The 10,386-nt window shown below is 37.2% G+C and overlaps 1 protein-coding gene across 3 annotated transcripts in view; it reads left to right on the top strand.

Moving 5' to 3' along the window:
- Positions 1-4,451: 4,451 nt before the first annotated feature.
- TASP1 (taspase 1) overlaps positions 4,452-10,386 on the top strand; it is a 309,206-nt gene continuing 303,271 nt past the window's right edge. For all 3 annotated transcript variants that reach the window (XM_049651145.1, XM_049651146.1, XM_049651147.1), the window contains exon 1: positions 4,452-4,527. The gene's annotated coding sequence lies outside the window, so the exon portion shown is untranslated. The remainder of the gene's footprint in view (positions 4,528-10,386) is intronic.

Below are 10,386 nucleotides of genomic sequence, written 5' to 3'. Positions count from 1 at the left end.
TGCCACATGTTTTAGTCTTGTTACATTATTTTGTTATGTTTTGTTATGATATTCATCCACTTCTAAGTAACAAAATCTGTTCCAGTTACTACTGCCATGTAATAAGTGGTTACTCTTACAATTACTATGTAATAAACTTTCTCTTCCATCACTAGAAGTCACTGGTAGAAATATAAAGAAAAAAGTCCCCATGTGACTTATCTATGGTGGGAGTGTACAAAAGAGAGAGAGAGAGAGAGAGAGAGAGAGAGAGAGAGAGATAACTAGTTAGTGAAGATAAGATGGGCAAACTGGAGGCACTGGAGTTGTCCAGAATCATGAGGACATCCTCCCAGCCATTGCTATCTTTCTTTGGGCTTTCAGTGTCAGGGTCATGGCATGATGCCCTCAATATAAGAGCCAGTGGACTGTGGTTATGTTGTTGGAGCCTATGACTAAGTACTACTTGTACTGTAAACATAAACAAAAGCTATTTCATTGTTATTATTATCAAGATTTGGAAAGGGCAAGGGGAGATGGCCTGTTTCTGCTCATGACACCTAAGCTGGGAAGACTCAAAGGCTGGAAGTTAATCCATGGCTGAAGACCGGATCTTCTGAAGGCCCATTCAATTACATGTCTGGTAGTTGGTGCTGGCTGCCAGCTGGGATCTTACCTGGAGCTGTTGGTCACAATGTCAATATATGATTTTCCCATGCAGTTGCTTGTGCTTCCTCAGAGCATGGTGGCTGGGATCTAAGAGCAAGCATTGCAAGAGAGAATTGCAAAGAAACTGCATTGCTTTTCAGAAGTTACATGGCATGGCTTCTGCTATATAGTCACAAGCTGGCTCAGAGTGTCAAGGGTGGGGAACATAGGTAGACACACCTTTATATGGAAGGAGTATCAAAGTCTCATCGTTCAAAGAGCATGTGAGATGGACAATGTGTGGCCATTTCAGAAAAATTATCCACTGCACTGTCATATACCAAAACAGTAAGATGAAATATTACAGATATAGAACATTCTGTGGTTGCTGGTGATATGTCAAATACTTTACCATAAAAAGAAATAGCACAGATATCAGAGGATTAGAGACTAAGTCTCTGGAGATAAAGGCAACTCTTTAAACCTGTCATAAGAATCTTAGGCTCAGAACATGGGATTCTCAAAGTCAACATTTCTTTTCAAATGATTCTTCTGGAATTATCTTCTTCCTCCTGAATTGTATCTTTTATAAATATTTTGATTCATAGTAAATTTTCTCAGTTTGGTTTCATCTGAAAATATCCTCAATACACTCTCATTCCTGAATGCTTGTTTAGTTGGGTAAACAATTCTAGGTTGACATTTCTTCAGGACTTTGGAAATATTTTATCAGTAATTCAAAAATACCATTTTCATCTTCTACCTTCAATTGTTAAACCAAGACATCTAATTTCAGTCTAATCATTTCTCTTTAGGTATTTTGTCTCTGGTTGCTTTTAAGATATTTTTGTCTTTGATATTCTGAAATTTCAGTATTATGTGTCTAGGTTTGGATTTCTTTTATATATCCAGCTTGAGATTCATGACCTTCCCAAATATGAGAGTTTCTGTTTTTCATCAATTCTGGATAATTCATATCTATTGTCTTTCTTTAATGTTTATTTATTTATTTATTTATTTTTTTTGAGAGAGAGAGAGAGAGAGAGAGAGAGGCAGAGAGAGAGGGAGACACAGAATCTGAAGCAGGCTCCAGCTCTGAGCTGTCAGCACAGATCTGGATGCAGGTCTCAAACTCAAGAACCCTAAGTATATCTGTCATCTCTTAAAATATTACATCTTCTTCGTTCATTCCATTTTTTTATGTTCATGGAATTCTAATGTTATATATATTAGACATTCTATCCTTACCATTCTCTCTTCTGTGTCGATTACATTCTCTTCCATATATTCCACCTCTTCGTTTCTTTGATCCTCATTCTGGGTAATTTCTTTATATCTACTTTCCAATTTGCTTGATTTTTTTTCTTAAGTAGTGCGTAAGTAATATTTAACCCATATGCTGTTATTATTATTATTATTTTAGTGAACAATTTTCTAGTCTTAGATCTTTAATTTTTTCAATTCTTTCAGATAATTTTCAGGTATTTTATTTTTTTAATGTTTATTTTTTATTTTTGAGAGAGAGAGAGAGAGTGCATGTGGAAGGTGCAGAGTGAGAGGGTGGGGACAAAGGATCTGAAGCAGGCTCTGTGCTGTCAACAGAGAGCCCAGGTGCCCCTTGTATTTTCTTAATCTTTGCTTGGTTTTCTACTCCCTCACTTATTTTTTTCTACTCCCTCACTTATTTTTAAAAACATTTAAGAAATATGTTTTTCTTATTCTGTATCCAGTGACTTCAAAACCAGAAGCCTATGAGATCAAGTCCACTGTCTCTTGTTTCTGTTCTTACTAAAGACTGTTTGTGTTGTTTCTGCTTTTCACCTGATGGGCTTAAAAACCTAGACCTTAGCATCCTGCTATATGTAAGTGCCCTTAGTAGATAGAAATGGGCCTTGAGCACTGGCATCCTGATGTAAATTAAATAAAACAAAAACGATTTCACCCCAACTCAATCCAATCTTATTTCTGTTAGTAGTTTCATTTGTATTTTAGTACATGACCTTCTATTTCCCACATATATTGTACATGTATGTATGTAAATATAATAAAAATAAATACACAGACACACATATGTAAATTATATGTTAAGTATTATTTTGGATTTTTTTTTTTTTAGTTAACCACATGCCATTGATAGCTTTTCATTTTAGTACTTAAAAATGGTTAGATCATCATTGTGTTTTAATAACTTATTTAGCTATTCCATATTGATAGAAATTCAAGTTTCCGGTTTTTTCCTTTTCTCCTGCACAAGCAATGGTGCAATCAACCTCCTTGAGCAGTGCCAAACTTGTAGACATTATCTGGTGAGTATTTTTTTTTGCATGAATATGTATATCTTTGTGCACATATAGAAATATTGTAGGTAGACTCTTAAAAGCGGTTCTTCTTTTTTTTTTTTAAATTTTTTTGAATGTTTATTATTTTTGAGAGAGACATAGACAGAGAACAAGCAGGGGAGGGGCAGAGAGAGAGGGAGACACAGAATCAGAAGCAGGTTCCAGGCTCTGAGCTGTCAGCACACAGCCCGATGTGGGGCTCGAACTCACAGACTGTGAGATCATGACCTGAGCTGAAGCCAGTCACTTAACAAATGAGCCACCCAGGTGCCCCTCTTCTTTTTTTTTAAAATTTAAGTTTATTTATTTATTTTTGAGAGAGACAGAGAGGGAGAGTGGCAGAGGGGCAGAGAGAGAGAGGGAATCCAAAGAAGAGAGAATCCCAAGCAGGCTCCGCACTGTCAGCATGGAGTCTGATGCCAACTGGAACTGATGAACCATGAAATCATGATCTGAGGCAAAACCGAGTCCGATGCTCAACCTAGTAAGCCACCACGCGCCCCTTTTTATTTTTTTTAAGTTTATTTATTTATTTTTTTGAGAGAGAGAGAGACAGAAAACTGGATCTTCTGAGTCAAAGGGTAAGTACATTTAAAATTGTGGTAGATGACCATCAAATTGCCCTCCAAAAATATGCACAAATCTTTATTCCTCCAACAATGAACAAGAGTGATTGTTTTCTCAATCCTCACCAACAGGATATAGTATCATCAGTCTTAAAATTTTAGATAATCAGATAGAAGTGGACTGCTGTCTATTTCAATCTGCAATTAAATACTTAAAAAAAATTTATTTATTTATTTTTTTTACACCCCAGCGAGGTGGGACTTCTTTTCATAAACTGTACTTCTAGCAAGGGCCAGGGTCAAGTTAAACTTCTGGTCTGGGGACCATAGAGCTATTGCTTTACTTCTTTCAATCTTTGCTTCCTAAAACAGGTTGAAAGGTGGTTGGTTACTTGTTAAAGGACTCTTGTTAATAGTTACAAAGAAACATTAGAGGGATTACATTGTTGCTGGATCTTGATCTTGGATGCTACGTGTAAAAGAAAGGTTATCTACACTTTCATTGTCCCCAGGGCAGGGCTAGCCCTCACCTCCCATATGGAATCCGGGCAGAACTGTAGTTTTCCCTACTGTATGGGGCCGGGAGGAGGGGGGGGGGGGCTGCAAAGACCGAGTAAAATTAAGTTCTGAAGTGTCACTTCATTAAATCATGGCTGCTCTAATTTCATGTCCTATCACATCGCTGGTCTGCCAAACCACTCGGATCAGTTACAGTCACAGGACTCCGGCTCACTAAGAGGCAGGTTGAGGGGAGATAGGCAACAGCGCCTGCGCAGCTCAGAACGAAGCTCCAGGTGAAATCCACGCAGAACTTCTGCGGCCAGGTGAAACGTTCGCTAGCAGTGGGCAGAGTCAGATCAGCGCGTGGGCGTAAGCTTCCGGCCACGTGGCTAGGCGCATGCCCAATGGAAAAGCTTGACGTAAGCCCCGCTTCCTCACCCTGGCAACGGGCGGGTGACTACTTCCGGTGCTGTGAGGGCTCGGGGCTGACGCGGGTGAGTGTCCCTCTTTCTCACGCTGTCCGCGCTGCTGCAGCCGCGGCGGCGCTGCTTCTGTCCAGGCCCCGTACGCTCACCGGGACATCCTCTCCGGGGCCGGGAGGGGGCGGCGCGCATGATGCCCACTTGCCTGGGGCGGTGCTGAAGGAGCGGATCCGGGACGTCCCTCGGCCCCTCGGTCGCGCGTGGCGCCCGTGTCGGTCCCCTTCTCAGCGTTGGCTCCAGCTTGGCGGTCTCATTCCTTCTCCGAGGAAGGGGCTGTCTGTGTGTGGGCAGTCCTCACTGTCCTTCACTCACTTTGCAGTGCGGGCTGCGGGGTTCTCCGAGTCGGAGGCTCGCAGAGACCCGAGAGTGTGCACCCTAGTCGTGCGTGGCGGTTTGGGGCCAGGGCAGCCCCGTGGTGTAAGAGGCCTGGTTAGGGTCCGTCAGGACGTTAGCATTTACTGCTCAGGCGGCGGCGGAGGAAAGGACCCAGAAGATGGAGAGGAGGGTGGAAAACAGGAGCTGGAGCAGCCCTGGAAATAGAGGGCATCGTGTTTCCGGAAGGAGGGAGTTTAACTTGACTCGCCTCTGTAGGGGAGGGGAAAGGAAAGGTATTTTCGGGACCATGTGACTGAGATCGTTGAATACTAACCTAAGGAATTTTTATACACTCGGGAGTTAAAACAGTTTCCTTTTTTGTTTGTTTTAAATAAAGCTCCACCCCCACTCGTAAAAAGCAGTGCATGCTTATTAAAGAATATCTGGAGAACGCAGAAATAATTATAAAGAGATCACCTGTAGTTTTACCAACCCAGCATTTTGATCCCTTTCCTTTTTTTTTTTTTTAATAGCAAATTCTCAACCTATTTGTGATTATAGTGTGTGTGTATAAAGTGTGGTTATAACCAAAAAGCATAATTTTTGTACATTGCATCCATTGCATAGATTGATCTTTTTTTTCCCCTTTAGATATAATTAACATACCATAAACCCATCCTTTTAAATTGTAAATTTCATTGGTTTTTACTATACTGATAGAGTTGTGCACCTATCACCACTATATAGTTCCAGAACATTTTCATCATCTCCAAAAGAAACTGCCCATTATAATCACTTCCCCGTTTGATCCCCCAGTCCCTAGCAGCCACTAATCCACTTTTGTGTCTATTGATTTTCGTATTCTGGACATTTCATGCACATGGAACTATATAATATGTGGCCTTTTGTGTCTGCCTTCTTTTACTTAGCATAATGTTTTCAAGGTTCATCCATGTTGTATTATGTATCAGTACTGCTTTCCTTCTTAATGACTGAATAATATTCCATTATATGAATATGCCACATTTTGTTTATCCATCATCAGTTGGACATTTGAATTGAATTCTCTTTTTGACTATTATGAATAATTATGTAAACATTCAGGTACAGGTTTCTGTGTGGTTATAGGTTTTCAGTTCTTTTGGGTATATATCTAGGAGTGGAAATGCTGGGTCATATGGTAACTATATTGAACTTTCTGAGGAGCTGCCAGATGTTTTCCAAAGTGGTCTGTCCAGCAGGATAAGAGGGTTCTGATTTCTCCATATCCTTGTTGGCACTTATTATCTATTTTGAATTACAGCTATGCTATTGCTTATGAAATGGTATCTCACTGTGGTTTTGATTTCCATTTCCCTGATGGCTAGTAATGTTGAGCATCTTTCCATATGCTTATTAGCCTTTTTTGTATCTTTGGAGAAATGTCAGTCTAATTCCTTTGCTCATTTTTATGTTGAGATTTTAAAAACTTTGATGTTATATGAGTTCTTTATATAGTCTGGAGGCAAGTCCTTTATCAGATATATAATTTGCAGTGTTTTTTTTTTTTTTTTCCATTTTGTGGGGTTTCTTTTTGCTTTTTGAATAGTGTCCTTTTAACCTTTTGGTGAATACTAATTTATTTATATTTTCTTTGGTTGCTTGTGCTTTTGGTGTCCTATGTAACACCATTGTCAAAGACGAGGTTATGTTTTTTCCTAAGAATTTTATAGTTTTAGTTCTTACATTTAGTTCTTGATCTGTGTATATCAAGGAATAGGTGGGTAGGAATAAGTAGGATTCCAAGTTCATTCTTTTGCATGTAGCTATCCAGTTTTTCCAGTACCATTTGTTGAAGACTATCCTTTCCTCATTTAATGGCCTTGGTACCCTTGTTGAAAACATATTGACCATAAATAATAAAGGTTATCATTTGTTAACCATTTTTCTATGTTGGATATTTAGGTCACTCCCAGATTTTTGTTTTTCTATATTATCCTGTGTTAAACACAGCATAAAAGACATAAAGTCTTTTTTGTGTTTGAAGTTATTTTGGTAGAAAGTGTTCTCAAAATTGAAATTATTGGGTCAAAGATGAAATAAGTGTGTTTTGGAGCTCATTGAATGAGGCATTAAACCTTCAATGTCATGATGTTAAGAGTGGCAAAATGTTTCTTTATCCATCAGTTGCTATAGCTTAAGGGCTGTATTTCTATAAAAGCCTTTTGCTATAAGATGAATGGATTCCCTGACTTATTATTCTTTCAACTGTTTCTAAAAGACTAAATAAATCTAGAGTGAAAAACTTCAACACCAGGGGCAAACAGGACATGCAGTAGTTTTCTAAGTGGTGTAAAGAAAAAAAAAGTGTCATCACATGCAGTAGGAAAATAAAACAGTCTTTGAGAGAAATGGGGTCAAGATTTAGACCTTAAATCAGTGTCTTCAAAGTCCCTAGAGCAGAAACAATGTTTTATTCTGAGTTTCTTTTCTGGCCTTGATAATCAGATTAATTTACATTCATCTTAGTCTCAGAGATGGCTAACTTAAACCTGTAGATAGTACATGGTTTAAAAAAAAAATCAAATACATAAAGCTATTAGAAAATCAAGTTTTCCTTTCATCTTTGCCCCTCAGTCTCTGAGTTCTCCTTAGAGGTATCCACAGTATTATTGTTACTTGTGCTTTAGTGTAGACTAGTTCATACAGAGTATCTCTGGAAAGGTAGTATATACAAAATTACACATTTTAAGTCTCCTGATACTGACGAATTCCTTTTCAAATGGTTACATCAGTTTATGGCGGCTGTACAGTGCTAGTTAGGAAGATTTCATTTTTATTTGTATTTTTTTGAATATTCTTCCCTTAATATTGGATATCGAGTTTATATTTCCTCTTTTGCGTATTGTCTGTTCATGTCTTTTGGCATACTATTCGTTTTGATTGGAGTTGTCCTTTTATGAGATTTATTTTGGCAGCCTTTTGTAGTTGGTTGTTTTACAATAGTCTGGATTTGGGGAGAAAAGTTAAAATGCTTTTTGTAACATTTATGCTAAGAGGTATGTGAGCTGAACAAGGGTCAAGGCAGTAGGGAAAAGGAAGTTAAATGCTTGAGGGAGAAACTTATAGGACTTGGAAAGTAGGTATAGTCCTAGATGACATGAAGGTGTGTTAGAAAAAAATTAGTGCTATTAAGCAAAATAAGGAGTAATGTGTAAAGAACTAGATTTCTATGGAAAGATGAGTTTGTTTTGGGTAGGCTAAGAGTGAAGAGGATCCAGGTTGAGCTGTGCAGGAGACTTGTGGCTAGAGCTCAAGAGACAGGATAAAGAGTTGCAAATCATCTGATTTACTGAGGGATGATTGTTTTGAAAGATTGGCAGTGGATGAAATTGCTGAAATTTGAGAATTGGTCCATGGACAGGGAGTCATGTAAGAGGATGAAGTTGGGAAGGGTCAGAGGGCCATGAAGAGCAGGGGATCTAGGAGATCTCTAGGGGATCTAGAGAACAAGGGTTGTAAGCAGAAAAGGCCATTAAGTTTGGTAACTTGGAAAAGATACAATTTATGTGAAGCAGGAAGTTTGTTTTTTTCCAAACAGCTTTATTAAGATAGAATTCATTTATCATATAATTTATCCACTTAAAGTGTACAACTCAGTGGCATTTAGTATATTCAGAATTGTGCAACCATCACCACAATCAGTTTTAGAACATTTTTATTGCCATCAAAAGAAAGCCCGCCCCCATGAGCAGTCACTCTCCAATTCCCCTTTAGCCTCCCAGCCCAAGGCAACCATTAATCTACTTTCTGTCTCCTTAGACTTGCCTACTCTGGACATTTCACATAAGTGGAAGCATAGTATATGCAGCCTTTTGTGTCTGACTTCTTTGATTGTTTTCAAGGTTAATTCATGCCATACTATGTATCAGTACTTATTTTTTCTATGGCTAAATAATATGCCATTATATGAATGTACCATATTTGTTTATCATCAGTTCTTGGACATTTGAATTGTTAATCATTTTTTGACTATTATAAATAATTCTGCCAAAAACATTCATGTACAGTTTTTTTTGTGTGGCTATGTTTTCAGTTCTCTTGAGTATATACCTAGGAGTGAAATTATTGGGTCATATGCTAACTTTGTTTCGGAAGATGGACAAGTTACCAGTGTTTGTTAGAAATAATAAAATGAATTTTAATATCATCACTAGTGGAAAATTGCAAAATGTCCATATTCAGGTATATTATTCATAAATAAAAGCATTATAAAAATGAACCATATAATTGTTTTCTGTTGTGTAAAACTATAACATGTTTGTGCATCTCCTTTCATTGGAAACTTTGTGTATTGAATGTTACCTCAAAGCTTGGCTGAAATGTTAGACATTTTTCTTGTGGATCAATATATTGATGTAAGTATGCTTCATCAATTTCAAATAATGATTTGTAACAATTAGTACAAATGTGATAAAAAATAATACCAGGGATATTTGATGTTAGTCTACAGAAATGATTTAGTTTTTACTCCTTAGTCTGAACTGTAGGGGTCAAACACTATGATCTTTTTTTTTCCTTTTTCTTTGTTTTTGTTTTTGTTTTTTTTTTTTTGGATTACCTGTAGTTTGTGTGGCCTCAGAAGTTCAAGATCCAGAAAAACAAAAACAGACTTCTTGGGCAGTATTGTTGGTTTGGCCATGTTTTTGTCTATTCCTGCCCTGGGTGGGATGAGTATTGAGAAGTTTCAGCATATGACATTTCCTCCCTTACTGAAGTTTTTAAGTGAGATCTCATAGGCTTGCTCTATTTTGGAACTTGGATTTAGCTAGTTACTTCCTGTTTCCATAAAAAAAAAAAAAAGAGGTGGGTTTTTTTTTTTTTTTAAATAATATGTTTAGATTTTTAAGAATTGAAAGGTATAAACTATGAACAATAAATTTCCACCCCACTTTTGTCCATTAGTCATTCAAATCTTCTTCTGGTGGCTACTATTATAGTATTTTTTTTTGGCATATTCTTGCAGATTTGTACTTTGCGTATATATTTAGCTGTATTACTTTTTCCCCATTCCCTCAAAATATGGTATTGCATGTACATCTGTACTATGCCTTTTTTGCTTACCAAAATATCTTTAAGATTAGTCAATCTGTATTTCTTTATCAAGAATATTCTCATTTTTTCCAAAGGATGCTTTTATTTTTAACCACTTACATTAAGACATATTGTTGGTTCATATTTTTACTATTGCAAATAATCCTTCAGCGTGCATTCCTAATTTTGATTGATTTTGCCAAATTGCTCTTGTTCAGTTTTGTCATCTTTAGGTTACTACTATAGTGTGTGAGAACTCCTGATTCTCAATTGCCTCAAAACGTGATATAATTTGGATGTTGGCCAACCCAAGTTAAAAAATGACATTTGGGTGTAGTTTTGTTTTGTATCTTTCTTTTGAGTGAGGTTTAGCCTTTTTTGATCTGTTTAAACCGTTGTATAATTTTTCTATGAACTGGGATTTGCCCATTTGCCCTTTGTTGTCTTTTTTTTTTTTTTTTTTTTTTTTTTTTTTTTTTTTTT

This window comes from Panthera uncia (genome assembly GCF_023721935.1).
Source record: "Panthera uncia isolate 11264 chromosome A3 unlocalized genomic scaffold, Puncia_PCG_1.0 HiC_scaffold_11, whole genome shotgun sequence".
Classification (NCBI taxonomy): domain Eukaryota; kingdom Metazoa; phylum Chordata; class Mammalia; order Carnivora; family Felidae; genus Panthera; species Panthera uncia.
The sequence above is the reverse complement of the archived record's forward strand: the minus strand, read 5'-3'. Positions and strand labels throughout refer to the sequence as shown.